Source organism: Lupinus angustifolius, chromosome LG06 (genome assembly GCF_001865875.1).
Source record: "Lupinus angustifolius cultivar Tanjil chromosome LG06, LupAngTanjil_v1.0, whole genome shotgun sequence".
NCBI classification, from domain to species: domain Eukaryota; kingdom Viridiplantae; phylum Streptophyta; class Magnoliopsida; order Fabales; family Fabaceae; genus Lupinus; species Lupinus angustifolius.
The window spans coordinates 20,088,378-20,104,801 of record NC_032014.1 but is presented as its reverse complement, the minus strand read 5'-3'; positions in this window follow the sequence as shown (position 1 = coordinate 20,104,801).

The window sequence follows — 16,424 nt, the reverse complement described above, 5'->3', positions numbered from 1 at the left end:
AATACTCTTGGTATGCCGAAGCGAGTAAAAATATTCTTTTTCAAAAATTTTACCACAGTTTTTGCATCGGCTTTGAGTGTTGCTAATGCTTCCACCCAGCGGGAAACATAGTCAACAACCACCAAGATATATTCATTGAGAATGATGATGGGAAAGGTCCCATAAAGTCAATGCCCCAACAATCAAAAATTTCTATTTCTATAATATTTTGTAAAGGCATTTCACTTTGTTTCCCAAGTCCCTCAGACCTTTGGCACACATAACACTTTTGGACATACAATTGGGCATCTTTATAAATAGTTGGCCAAAAGAATCTAGATTGGAGTACTTTTGCTGCAGTTCTGTTCCCATTGTAATGTCCCCCATAGGCCGAATTATGGCAGTGCCATAATATTTTATGGACCTCATTTTCATCAACACACCGTCTAATAATGTTATCGGTTCCTTCTTTAAATAAGTACGGTTCATCCCAGACGTATTGATTCACTTTTTTGAGAAAATGTTTCTTTTGCTGATAATTAAAATGTTCAGGAATTATACCTGAGGCTTTTTAATTGGTCATATCAGCAAACCATGGTCTTGTTTGAAGTTGAAATAGCTTTTCACCCGGAAATGTTTATGTTATTTCTTGTTCTCTTAACGTGACTTATGTTTTTACCAATCTTGACAAATGATCTGCCACTTGGTTTTCTTTACCACTCTTGTCACGAATTTCTAAATCAAATTCCTGCAAAAGCAACACCCATCTAATTAATCGTGGCTTGGAATTGGGTTTCTTTAGAAGATATTTGATTGCAGCATGATCAATATAAACAATTGTTTTTGCCCCAATCAAATAGCTTCTAAATTTTTCCAATGCAAACACTATTGCTAGCAGTTCTTTTTCAGTTTCAGCATAATTAATTTGTGCTTCATTTAGAACTTTGCTAGCATAATGTATTGCATGAAAAACCCGTTCCCTTCTCTGTCCTAGAACTGCACCAACTGCATAATCGCTTGCATCACACATCAGTTCAAATGGGGATTTCCAGTTTGGTGCAGTAATGACAGGAGCAGTTACCAAGCATAATTTTAATAGCTTGAATACTTCTAAACATGAATTATCAAAGTTAAAGACATAATCTTTAAGAGTAAGTTGCACAAGGACTTAGCTATTTTGGAGAAGTCTTTGATAAATCTACGATAGAACCCAGCATATCCGAGAAAGCTTCTGATTCCTTTAACATTTGTTGGAGGAGGTAGCTTCCCGATCACTTCTATCTTAGCTTTAGCGACTTCTAATCCTTTAGCTTAAATTTTGTGCACGAGTATAATTCTTGAATGACCATAAAATGACAATTTTCCCAATTCAGAACCAAATTAGTCTGCTTGCATCTTGCCAAAACTGTTTCCAAATTTGTCAAGCAAGCTTCGAAAGAGTCTCCGAATATAGAAAAATCGTCCATGAAGACCTCAATGCATTTCTCCACCAAATCAGCGAAGATAGCCAGCATGCATCTTTGAAAAGTTACAGGAGCATTACATAGTCCAAATGACATTTTTCTGTATGCATAAACACCAAATGGACATGTAAATGTTGTCTTTTCTTGGTCCAATAGATCCACAAAAAATTGATTGTATCCGGAATACCCATCCAAGAAACAGTAGAAGGCTTTTCCGGCTAATATTTCCAACATTTGATCCATGAAGGGTAGAGGAAAATTATATTTTCTTGTGGCGATGTTATGTTTGCGGTAATCAATGCAAACTCTCCAACCAGTAACAGCTCTGGTCGGAATGAGTTCTTTGTTCTCATTTCGGATTACCGTCATCCCTCCTTTTTTCGGCACCACTTGGACTGGACTTACCCATTTGCTATCTAAGATGGGGTAAATCATGCCATCCTCTAACATTTTCACAATCTTTTTCCTTACTACTTCCCTCATTGTCGGGTTAAGTCTTCTTTGTGGTTGTGCACATGGTTTGTAATCATCTTCCATCATAATTTTATGCATGCAATATGACGGAGTGATGCCTTTGAGATATTTTAATGTCCATCCCAGTGTTGCTTGATGCTTTTTCAAGACTTGTATAAGGTTTTCTTCTTCCAATTTGGATAGCTTACTGTTGATGATAACTAGATTATTGGCTCCCCCATTTATGAAAACATATTTTAAATGGGACGATAATTATTTTAATTCCAGTTCTGATTCTTTTTCAGCTGGTCCACTTGGATTTTGGTGGAGAAACAATTCATCAGAAAAATGTCTAATGATTTCTTCCTCCACTCTATTTTCTTGCATCTCCATGGATTTGTCAGGTTGAGGGTGTTCTGCACAAATTTCCTCAATAACATCTACTTGCAGACATTGCTCTTTATCCTTCGGATGATGCATCGCATGGAAAATGTCAAATTCAATTTCGTCGTCCGCAACTCGGACTAGTAATTTGCCATTTTCCAAGTCGATCCCCATTTTTGTTGTCCTCATAAAGGGTCTCCCTAAAATGATTGGGATCTCCGTATCTTCAGTTATGTCAATGATAGCAATATCAACCGGGATCAAGAATTTGTCCACTTTGACCAGAACATCATCTGCAACTCCTTCAGGATATTTTATGGATCTATCAACTAGTTGCAAGGACATCCTTGTAGGTTTTAATTGAATTCCTCCAATTCTTTTCATCATGGACAGTGGCATCAACCTCACGCTGGCTCCAAGATCAACGATAACTTTGCCTACGGACACATTTCCAATAGTAACAGGAATGATCACACTGCGTAGGTCTTTGGATTTACGAGGAATGTTTGCTTGAAGAACAGCACTACAAGTGGCATTGAGTGAAACAACTTCTTTTTCTTGATAACTCCGCTTTTTCGATAACAGTTCTTCCATGAACTTGGAGTAAATTGACATTTTCTCCAAGGCTTCAGCAAAAAGGATGTTGATTTGCAGAGTTTTGAATATTTCCATGAATCTTGCAAACTGTTCTTCTTTTTTGGATTTTAATGGAGCTATCGGGTAGGGTATTTTTTCTCTACTAGTGGGTGTTGTTTTTCTTCCTTTCTTACCTCACTAGTCACTTTTTTCTTTTTCTTCTTTTTTATTTTGCTCATCTAATCTCTCTTTTTTGTTTTTCAACTCCATCAACTATCTTTCCACTTCGAGTTGTAACACTTTCACAAAATTCTGACTTGACCAGGTAAGTTTTTGTCAGGCTGTTGATTTGTTCTTCTATTTTTGTGAGAGCATCATGGGTATTCTGTTGATGGTTGATAGTGGTTTGCATGAATTGATTGAGAATCTTCTCCAATTCGTCATTGTAGTGGGAGTTGATTGGAAGGCATAGACATTTTGATCGTTTGCACAATCATTGCACCAAGAACTTGCTCTGATGGTTTGCTTTATTTGTTAAGGCAGATCTTGAATTTTTTGATGGACCATATTGAGCTTGGATTGAAAGTCTCTGATGAATTGCTCAATTTCTTGTTGTATATCAACATGATGGACCATGTCTGAAAATTTGAGATCAAAACGAATCGTTTTGTCTATTTCCAAAAGAAAAGAGATTAGTATGCAAATAAATCATAATTTACATCTTTGTATAAATTAAAATAATTTGTACAAAAGCAAGAAATAGTTTATGCACAATTATTTGATGAATGACATATAATTATGAAATGTTATATTATTAAAACAATTCCCCTACAACGGCGCCAACTTGTTGAAAGATATTTATGAGAGGTTTTCCCCCTCAAAAAAGCGTCCGGACAGTAGTGCCAATTTGTTGAAAGGTTATTTCTGTCTTTTTGGTGTGTTCTTTTTATTTGATTAAATAAGAGAACTCGATTTTATTCTTTGTTTGTCATCTCGGCTTTATTGAAATCAATTCTATCGACGGTATAATGGTTTCAAGAATATTTCAGTTACAACTTGCTTCTTAATAATCATGTGAATGAGTTATTCCTTCTTTGCCCCATCTCGGCTTTGTTTGAATAAATTCCAACGTCAGTATAATGGTATCGAAGCAATCCCTTATTACATAATTATTCAGTACCTTTGAATATCATCTCGGTTTCGTGGAATAAACAACACCGGTTTAATGGTATTCTAATGTACAAAAGTGATGACTAGTTAATTGTTAGAAACAAATAAATAAATAAAGAACAAAAGAATAATAAATTTAAGTGACATTTTATTTATTTACTCCCTTTATGGTTCATTTTATTAACAAACCAAATTTCTTCCTTAAGGAAGGTTGTTATTAAAGAATAAATAAATGACGGAAAATAAATAACAATAAATAAAAGTTAGTAAGTTTGTTTCATCACTTTTGTATATTAAAAGGTGTTTTCAACAAATAAATTTATTGGCAATACTTTACTATTTTAAAATTTACACCTCTTTCAAGATTCAATTGTAGTATAGTATAGGGTTATGTCGAACCACAAGAAATTGCCTAATAGAATGAATCATATGAATATGTCAAAGCACAAATAATGTGTAAACATATTGTGATGGCTTTTTATTTGATTTGATATGCACATAAACACTTAACAAGAAACATAAACTAAGTATTATCAAATTCTTGAGGAGACAAGATCATTTTGAATGATGAAAAACTTCTTATGAGTTTGAACTACTTAGACAAGTTCTTATGTTTTACTTTGATTAACTCCAAACACCAAGTTCTAAAATCCTCCTTTTAGTGTAAGTCCTAAAATGGTAGATTGATAATCACTTATATTTATTACTAAAAATATTACATCCACAAAGAGATTAGGTTGTCACACTCTAATCTTGGCTACTTTGATATTGAAGTAGTAATGAATATAAAATCTTAAGAAAAGTATGCTTAACTTGGAAAATAAACTAAGTAGTACAATTATTTCTTACTTTATTTGTTAAGTGTTTGAGACAAGTAATTTTATTAACTTGAAATCATTTTTTAGGTGATGAATATAAAAAGAGAATTAAATACTTCTCAAACAAGTAAAATTAACCAAAGTGCCAATTTGAATGATTAAAATTCAAACTTTTAGAATATAAGAAGAAGTAAAAATTACATAACCATATTCAAAAGAATTTGTTAGGAGCATGAGCCATCCATCCAAGGATTGGATGCTTTTGAGTTCCAAATGAGAGTACAAAATTGATTTTTTCATCTCATTTCCCTTCTCATTTTCTCCTCTTGAATTCTAAACTAAAATTACAAACTTACTTAAAATAAAGCTCTAAAAAACTAAGAAATGAAGTGAGAACTTCAGAATAGAATTTCTAGTGAGAGACTTGTTATTTTCAAGTGGAATGGGTTCTTCTTGCTCGAATGAATTGGTCGCTATTTATAGAATTATTTATGGACCGCTGAGCTGCTTGGCTGGACCGCTAAGCAGCTGACCGAATCCTTCAACATGTGTTTGGTCCCTTGTTCAAGTAGCTTTGTGACCTCCTTATGCTTGACTCATCAAAGCTTGTGTCTGACCGTGTCAAGTTGAGGTCTGACCATGCCAGGGCTAGTCTGGTCCTAGGCTGAGCGACCAAGCAGGTCCGTTCAACTGCTTGCTTGAGCAGCTTGGTCCAGGTCATGCTGGTGTCCAAGTCAGCTTAGCGGGGCTTGGTCCACGCTTAGCTGCCTGGTTGAGCATCTTGATTTTTGACTTTTTTTGCTTTTTGACCATGAGTCGTTTTTCTCTTATTTTCTTCATTCTAAATCTTACAAAATACATAAAAAAGAAATACACATACAAATATACCAGATTGTGATATTTTATACAAAAAGTATTGTTTTAAGTTGGTTTTTTCCGATTATGCTTAAGATAAGTGCCATAAAAGTGTATGAAACTTAGGTATGTTTGACACTTATCAAGTGCTAGCAAAAAATACAATAATATTCCACTTAAAAGTAAATATACAAAATTAAACTATTTAATTTAGATATTTTCTCGTCTAACAAAAATCAGAACACTCGTTAGTGTGTTACCCTATAGGTTCATTAGTAAACCGATAGTAAATTAACTCATTAATTTACTAATTAAGGTTAGCATCTAGCAACACTCCTTAACGATCAGATAAAAATGAAGTAATATCTTTTACTTTAGAACCATTAAAAGATTAATATAATATTTCATTCCATCTTTACAACTCCATGGTAACTCTAAAATATAATATAATTGTCAAATTCTAATAAGTTAACTCATAATAAATGACTTAAGAAACTCATTTCTTCATTCATTCAATTCCCCTTGGCCAAGGTCTTTATTTCTATAGAGCTCAAACGCATTACCATGAGTTGATGAATTCTTTCTTGATTAATCACTAATTCTACAATGATTTAATTATACCGAATAATCATTCAACTAATATCATAAGGTATTAGGTGTCCGATATCAAAATATAATAAATAACTTGTTAATTACTATGGTAATCTCTAGTCTAAGGAAAATATATATATATCATCATAAGAATATCTTATTGACAATTCAAAGGTAATATATTAACCATTATGATAATCTCTATATGCATCATTTATATGTGTAATTTTAATAAATGAGATCTATTAATCTTTATCTAATAAAGATCATTACACATATATTGATCTATCTGGATTAATAGTATCCTAAGCTCAATTAATCCCATGATCAAGAACAATTTAGATTAAAATTATAAAAGATTTATTTCTCATTATTATAATTTCTATTATAATAAGTCTCTAATTTTAATCAAAGACTTTTCATATTAATTATTTTGGCAAACAATAAATATGATATAAAGATAATACTACACATAACTTTATTATTATAAACATGACAAATTGGTTCTTGGGCATACATTATATTCCAACAATCTCCCACTTGCGCTAGAGTTCCCATCTCCCACTTGTGCTTATCAAACTCTTTTATGCCAAGTGCTTTTGTGAATGGATCTGCAACATTCTCTTTGCCATCAACCTTTTGTACCTTAACATGACCACGTCTAATAATTTCTCTAATTAGGTGATATTTTCGCAAAACATATTTATTATTTTGGTGCAATCTAGGCTCCTGTCCTTGAGCAATAGCTCCATTATTATCACACAATAACGTAACTGGTTCATCCATCGAAGGAACTACATCGAGTTCTGTTAGGAAGTTCTTTATCCAAACAACTTCTTTAGCAGCTTCAGTTGCTGCTATATACTCTGCTTCAATAGTTGAATATGCTATTGTCATTTGTTTGGAACTTTTCCAACTTATTGCACCTCCATTCAAGGTGAAGACTGAAGACATAACCAGAAAATGATTTGGCGTCATCCTTATCTGATTGAAAACTTGCATCGGTATAACCCTTTAACTTAAGTTCAGACCCTCCATATATAAGGAGTTGGTCTTTAGTTCTTCTTAAGTACTTAAGAATGGTCTTAACCACTTTCCAATGTTCCTCACCTGGATCTACTTGATATCTACTAGTTATATCCAATGCATATGCGATATCAGGTCGTGTACAATTCATGTGTACATGATAGCTCCCATTGCACTAGCATATGGTACTCTATTCATGCGTTCTCTTTCCTCAGCAGTCTTAGGAAAATCTTGCCTACTAAGATTAACTCCAGACCCTATAGGTAAATAGCCTCTTTTGGAGTTGGCCATGTTATACCTCTTCAAGATAGTACCAATGTTCAAGGATTGGGATAGTCCAAGCATTCTTTTGGATCTATCTCTATAGATCTTTATTCCTAGAATAAAAGCTGCTTCTTCCAGATCCTTCATGGAGAAATGTTTTGATAACCAAGTCTTTGTAGATTGCAGTGCCAAAATATCATTTCCTATGAGTAATATTTCATCAACATATATCAATAGGAAGATGATCATGCTCCCACCGACCTTTTTGTAAATACAAAGTTCTTCTTCACACCTTACAAAACCAAACATTTTGATTATGTTGTTAAAGTGAATATTCCAATTTCTAGAAGCTTTCTTTAATCCATAAATGGATCGTTGTAGCTTACATATTTTATTATGATCAGACATAGGTGTGAATCCTTCGGGGTGTGTCATATACACATCCTCTTTCAACTCTCCATTAAGAAAAGTTGTTTTCATATCCATCTGTCATATTTCATAATCATGCTATGCTTCTATAACAAGTAGAATCTAAATAGATTTGAGCATTGTCATAGGAGAATAAGTCTCGTTATAATCTATTCCTTCTTTTTGACGATTTCCCTTAGCAATAAGGCGAGTTTTATAAGTCTCAACCTTTCCATCTGCTCCAATCTTTTTCTTGTAAACCCATTTACAACCAATTGGTTTTATGTTCTTTGAAGTCTCAACTAAATTCCACACTTTGTTGGTCTTCATGGATTCCATGGCTTCTTGCCACTTCTCATGGTCCAAGCTTTGCATGGCCTCTTCATAACATTTGGGGTCATCATCAATATGATTATCCTCATTTGCTATTGCATCTAGCACCATTAAGTTTAATCTATCTGGTGCATGATGTGATCTCATAGATCTCCTAAGAGGCACTTGTGCATCTAAATCCTCTTGTTCTGGATTTATTGGTTGTTCCATTTGTTCTTGAACTGGTTGAGTAACCTGTTTCTGAACTACAACCGGGTATTGAACCGCAACTTTTGACGGTGGTAACCTTTGTGTTGGACTTGAAACATCTAAGCAAGATTGCTCAAGTTCCATATCATGTTCTTGAGCATTAAATGTTTCATTGGTTTGTTGATCTTCATCAAGCATTATTTCGTTACAGTGAATTCTTTTTACTAGAAATTATCTTTCTAAAAAATTTCCTCCTCTTGCCACAAACACTTTATGGTCAGAAGGGTGGTAGAAATAATGTCCCATTATTTCCTTAGGATACCCAATGAATCTAAACTTGTAATACCTTGCTTCAAGTTTATTCGTTTGTAATATCTTAACATAGAATGGGCATCCCCAAACTTTAATGTGCTTAAGGCTTGGTTTGCGCTCTTTCCATATCTCATATGGCGTTGTAGAGACAGATTTTGTGGGAAATTTATTTAACAAATAATTTTTCGCTTTCAAAGCATATTTGCGGCAATTCATCTTCCATTGTCCCTTCTCCTTAGAGAAGAAACATTCAACATTACTTTGGTCAACACCACCTTTCTTGTCCTTAGGTTTGGTCAAACCACCTTTAGGCACGAAAGGCTTCTTTCTAGACTTGTTATTCTATTTGCCTTTTTTCTTATTGGACTTTTCAACTACCAAGACAGATCCTTGGTTTTTTCCAGAGTCAATCTGATTCTGATAGTCAATTAACATATTCAACATCTCATACAAGTCACAATCCATCTTATTCATGTTAAAATTAATAATGAATAGTAAAAACGAGTCAGGAACTGACTGTAGAATTAAATATTGGGATAACTCCTTCCCAAGTTTGCAGTCCAACTTCTCAAGTTGTTCCATAAGACTAATCATCTTCAGAACATGAGGTCCTACCTAAGCATTCACATTCAACATAGATATAAATAGAGTCTTACACAATTGGTATCTAGCTGTCCTACTCTGTGCACCATACATCTTCTTAAGATGTGCAATGATGTCAGTTGGTTCCATGTCCTCATTCTGCCTCTAGAGTTCAGAACTCATTGATGCTAAAATGAAACATTTTGTACTCATGAGCTCCTCTAAGTACTTCTTATAAGCACTGGCTGCCTCAACATCATCATTATTGCATGGTTCAAACATTGGAGGCTTATCGATCATATCAATAAGCTTCTCGTGCCTGAGAACAATTCTCAGAGTTTGGTACCAGTCATGAAAGTTGTTTCCAGCCAACTTTCCATCTGTGAGTATCGAACATAATGATAAAGAAGACATGTCGAGATATCTACACACAATTAAACAAATATGTGAGAACAAATTAATGTAAAGAGCTATATCACAAATAAAATATTCCCACTTACTACAATAGCAATTTAAGAAATATAAATTTATTCTAGTGGAAATATAAAATAAATGCCTTTAAAATTGTGAACAAATATTTGGTTGTCAAGTCATTTCTAATGCACATTTTAAGACAAATGTATCACATACAATTTTATTCGAAATAATAAATAACAAATAACTACCCGTTTGTCAGGTCATTTCTACAAGTATAATTGAATTAATCTTTACACTCCCTAGGTAGTCTAGGCGATTAGTGATAAAATTAATTTTATTGATTGATTGATACCACATATCATGTTAATCCTCTTAATTACAAGCCATTTGGTAGTTAGATCGTATCTTAAAATTAAATAATTAATACACTCCTTTAAAATTGTATCTTATATAAAATAATTTTAAGAACAATAAAATAATTTTGTCAATCACATTTCATCATATGAAACTTATGATTAATATATATACAATTATATATATTCTGGAATTTGTAACTGTTATAAATAAATCTAATTTATATATTAGTACAATAATTAATCATTATTAATTAATAAATATTGAATCATATATTGTAAACCAATATATTGTTGTAAATATTTACTCATATGTTTATAACTCATATAACCAACTCACCCATATTTAGTTCTTCAGTGTTACAATTAACACGTTAGCATACACAATTCATTCACTCTATGAATTAAAACTCAATCATACAAAAAAAACTAATATATTCAAAATATTCAAATAAGGAGTAGTTACGTACCTCAACCAAATTCCATTTGTTATGTTTCAAACACAATTTCATTCGCATAACAATATAATTATAGTTTATGTGTTGTTTATATATGCACTATTAAATATATTAATAATATAACTTATTATATATTTTTGTAGGATACAAACTGATTGTTTAGTTTTCATAAAACTCTTCACAATCCAACACATTCAATACATCACAGTAATCTAATTATATGTTTGCAAATTTAAAAACTATTAAATATTGTAACTACCATGCAAAACTTTTCATCACTTTCAATGATGTCAAATTGAGCACCGAACAAAATCATGATAGTGAAAACTAGGGTTCTTGGACTTCGAACCCTGTTCTAGACACCAACTTGAATGTGAAAATATCAGTATATATGATAAATGGTTTGTTAGACATTTATATATATTGATAGCCTAATTTATATCTATATATTAATTGAAGGGACCGATGTAATGCATAAAATAGGTTTCACTTTCCCTTGAACTTGACATTTCCATGCGTAAATTTATAATCCCATAATAATTTTGTTTATAAAAAGAACATAAAAATGTTATATGTTATTTTACAGAAAAGCACATAGTTGTATATGTATTAGTTTCATTTAGCTTGGGACAGTTTAGACATTTTATCATATTAAAAGAAAAAAAATAATATATAAGATTCACTTCATTTATTACAAGCACAATTAAATTATAAGAATGAGCTTTGGCATACAATTGTATTTAAAACTACAAGACCTTTGTTATCAGGTTAGACAAGTAATTTTACACGACTAAAAGATGAAATGAAAGGACAAAGTCTATCCTTTGGGTACATGTGTAGCACGTGGATATTCTTTTTTCTCTCTTAATCCTCTTTCTGTCTCCTATTCACTATTCATTCATCTCTCCTTTCCATATTTCTATTCACAACTCTTCTGTCATATTCTTCATATTTTCTTTTATTCTCAAATATTCAATACTCATCTTCATTGAATATAATCGTATTATGAATCCATGGTGAATATTTTATTCTCACAATGGAACCCTTCATTTGGTTACTAGGTTTTCTATATAAAGATGTCATTTTTGTTATACTTATGAATGTTATGAAACCATTGCTCCTATTTTGCTTAGTTGAGTGATGATGAAACATTTTATTTCAACAATGAGTTTTCGACATTTCGTTTGGGTTTTTTCATAAAAATGACATCTTTAACACACTTTTACATTCTTTAAAAACAATGGTTACCATTTATTCTCACCATAAAAATATTCATATGGTCACATTTTGCTCAGCTGAGTGATGATGGAACATATCATTTTATGAGTGGGTTTCCGACAATTCGTGGGGCTTTATTTTCTTAAAAATGACATCTTCAATACACTTTTACATTGTTCCTTAAAAACGATGTTACTATTTGTTCTCACCATGAAAATCTTCATATGGTCATTATTTTTCATACATTTCCTTTGCATTATTTTATAAAAATGACCTCTTTAGTAGTTTTCTATTTTTTGGTCACTGTATTTTCTATTTTTTGGTCACTGTATTTTCTATTACATGAAAAAAGAGTGTATCTTTTGTGAAAAATTAGTTCTTTATAAACTTTTATGTTCCAAATCATTTCTTTAAAAACAATGTTGATGGTGCGAAGAATATCTTGCTCCTGACCTTGACACGATTTTGATGGATACACCAAAATCATAAAAATAAGAAAAGGAAGAAGACTATGAAGACATAAAAAATTGAAGCTTTAAGAGAATTATAGATTAAGTTTTCGTATAGGTACTTCTATCCTAACACTCACTTTAATATTTAGTAGCAATGTTCAAACTAATCAAGATCATTTTAAAAAGAATTGGATATATCTAAAATGTAAAGTCAAAATGCTAAGTAATGAGTTAATTGACTTGGTTAACAGATTACCAGAATTAGGTAACAGGTTACCTGAACTGTGAGGCATTTGGTAACATGTTACTGGAACTACGTAATAGGTTACCTTACTGAGAAAACAGTTACAAAGAAAAACTTACTGATGTAACAGATTAATTCAATGTATTAAGCGATTAGCACCTTGGATAGAACATTTGGATAATCGATTACCACATTCATGACAATCGATTACACAGAGTTGTGAAACCAGATTTTCAAATTCAAATGAACAACTTTCATCCAAAGTGAATAGATTTCATTCCAATCGTGTCTCCTATTCATGGAAGGTTATCATGGCTGATTGGAAGCCTATTTAAATGGATTGAGACATCCAAATTCATAACACACAAAATATACAATTCACACAATCATACACAACCTTTCAACAACTTAGTAAACAAAATTAGGCATATTTTGTTAGCCACTTTGTTCCTAAACTTTCAGATTTTTTGAAGTTTCTTCCAAAGTGCATTTGTTCTAAACTTTCAAAAGATTAAGAGCATTGTATACTAAGTATTTATATAGTAAGATCAAGGATTGCAAGTTATATAATTGACAAAGCTTGTAAAGTCAATTCTGTCATTGTTATATTATTCATCTTGGTTGTAAACCTTTCATCACAAGGGTGTGTTGAGAAGGGGAAAAATGTTCACTTGAAAATGGAATTTTCAATGATAGATAAGTTGTGAGTGTGTAAGGTAAAAAAATATCGTGAAGAGAAATTGTAATTACAACTCAAATTATCTAGTGGAAAAATATCTTGTATGGAAAGAGTACTGGATGTAACCTTTAGTAGAAAAGATGGCGAACCAGTATAGAAACTCTTTGTGTACTCCTCTTCTACTTATTCTTATCATTTAATTTTGCTTTACTTGGTTAAATTCTGCATAAATAATCCACTGCACAAAAACTTTGATAATATAACAAAAATATCAACCATATTCTTCCAACAACTAATTCACCCCCTCTTAGTTTGCATCTTAAACTTACAATTGGTACAAGAGCTTATTTTGAGTAATTTATGCTCAAATCTGATCTTGTATTTAAATGGCCTTAAGATCATTTTTGGGGGAAGGTTCCAACATCAATCGCCCTCCAAGATTTGTTGGAGAATGCTATGACATCTGGAAAATCAGGATGAAAATCTTTATAGAATCTCAAGACTTGGATATTTGGAATGCATTGAGGAAGAATCTTATGAACCCTTCACCATTGTTAATGGTGAAAGGGAAGTAAATCCAAAATATGTGTGGAATGATGAAGATAAAAAGAAAGTGCAATACAATCTCAAAGCAAAGAACATTCTCATTTCAACACTTGGTATTGACGAGTTCTTCAGAGTGTTAAACTGCAAATCTGCTAAAGAAATGTGGGACACTCTAAAGACCACACATAAAGGATCTGAGGAAGTAAAAAGGTCGAGACTCAATACTCTCTCCCAGGAATATGAAATGTTGCATATGAAACCTAAATAGAAAATTCTAGATCTCTAAAAGTGATTTACTTACCTTACAAACCATCTGATTGCACTTGGAAAAGTATTGTCAAACAGTGACTTGAACTTGAAAGTTCTAAGATCACTCTCAAGACAATTGTAATCCAAAGTGACAACCATTTCAGAAAAGAAAAGCTTATCTACGATGTCATTGGCTGCACTATTTGGAAAGTCGAAAGAGCATGAGTTGGAATTGACCCAACTTGAACAACATGAAGAGGAAGAGAAGAAGCAAAAGAATATTTCTATCAAAGCTAAAAAAAGGCACATGAATCCTCAGAAGATGAATCAGAAAAAGAGGAAATAGAAGACATGAGCATGCAGATGAAAAATTTCAGTAAATTCCAGAAAAAGAATAAAAGTGGTAAGGCTGGACAACCAAGGAGATTCACCAAAAGCAATGAAGTTTCCAGTTCAAATCAAAGCTTCAAATATTTTGAATGCAGAAAACCTAGACATATAAAGATGGAATATCCTACATTGAATAAAAATCCTTTTAAGGCAAAATTTGAAAAGAAGATCGGTAGATGAGCTTATATTGCATAGGAAGATATTGACTCAAGTTCCACTCTAGAACCAGAAAATAAAGAGCAGACTCATCTCTCTCTAATGGCATCTCATCATTCTGATGACAATGAAGATTTTTTGGGAGCCTCTAGCGACTTATAGTATTTGGATAGTGGCTGCTCAAAACATATGACAGGTGATAAAGGAGAGTTCTATGTCCTTACTCCATGGAACAAAGGTTATGTCACATATGGTGATAATAATAAAGGAAAGATCATTGGAGTTGGTAGACTCGGGAAGCCACCTTCTACTACAAAAGAAGGAGCTCTATAAGTTGAGGGACTCAAGCACAACCTACTGAGTATAAGTCAACTTTGTGACAAAGGATACCATGTGGCTTTCTACCCTGACAAATGCATCATTGATAGTAAGGTATCTGAAAATTCTAAACTTATTGTTAAGATAATCAATAATATCTACATGATTGCTTTAAATGATTCTTCTCATCCAATAAAATGTTTAGCTATTAAGGATCATGACGCATGGCTATGGCATAGGAGAATTGTTCATATTCATATGGATCGTTTGAATAAATTGGTAAAGAAAGATTTGTTTGTTAGTTTACCCAAGATGAAGTTTGTGAAAGACAAACTATGTAGTGCTTTTCAAAAGGGTAAGCAAACAAAAACTTCTTTCAAACCAAAACATATGGTTTCTTCTGATAGACCATTGCAGTTAATACATATGGGCTTATTCGGGCCTTCTCGGACCAAAAGTTTTGGTGGTAACTACTATGCTCTTGTGATAGTAGATGCCTTTTCAAGATATACTTGGACTCTATTCTTGGTACACAAGAATGAGTCATTTAATGCATTTATCAAATATGCTAAGAGAGTACAAAATGAAACACCCTTGAAAATAGCTGATAAGTGCCAAAAAAACCTAATTTTCATTCACTTTTCATGGCGCTTATCCTATGCAAAAATGTAAAAACCAACTTAACTCAACACTTTTTAGATAAATTTTGTGTGTTTGCATAATATGATTTTTGATCACCTCTTGTCCAAGTTTTCTTTGAGTTTTGTAGGAAATTGGACCAAAAAGAATGCTTAGGCTTGAAGAAAGAAAACTTGCTTTTCCTTGAAGAAATCAAGCTAAAGTACATGAAATATGTGTGCTTAAAACTAAGCATGGTAAAGGTGCTTGCTTAAAACTAAGCATGGTAAAGGTGCATGCTTAAAACTTAAGCATGCTTAAGCAACTTGGTCTTGGTTGGTAGAAATTAAATCCAAATAAAAGTTGCTCACAAAGCTGTCCAGCCAAGCACCAAGCACCAGGCCAGGTCAGGCAAGCACTAGGCCAAGTCAGACCAGTCAGCCAAGCACCAAGAACCAGGTCAGGTCAGCCATGCTGCTCAAGCAGGCAGCTGAGCATGCACCAGGTCAGCCAAGTTGCTCAAGCAGGTAGCTAAGCGTGGAACCAGGTTATCCTAGCGCTCGGCCCACCAGAAAAATGGTTGCTTGGCCTAGAAGAATGGCTTTGTCATGAATGATGTCACAAGCCAAGCAACCATCAAAAGCTAGCTTTTGAGCCAAGTTTGACCTCATGCATGACACAAGCGAGTATAAGGTGTCACCATGCATGCAACCTAGCCCATAATAGGCTGTCCAAGCTAGTTGACCAAGATGGGACAAGTTGCTGACTCACCAGTGAGCTAAGCGGCCAGGAAGGGGGCTAAGCGGCCCTCCTATTGCCTCTAAAAGGCACACCCATTTATTCACTTTTGAATGATTGCACATATAATTTTTCTTCTCATTTTCGGTTCTCTTTCATTTGAGAGTGTTCTTAGGCTGTTTTTA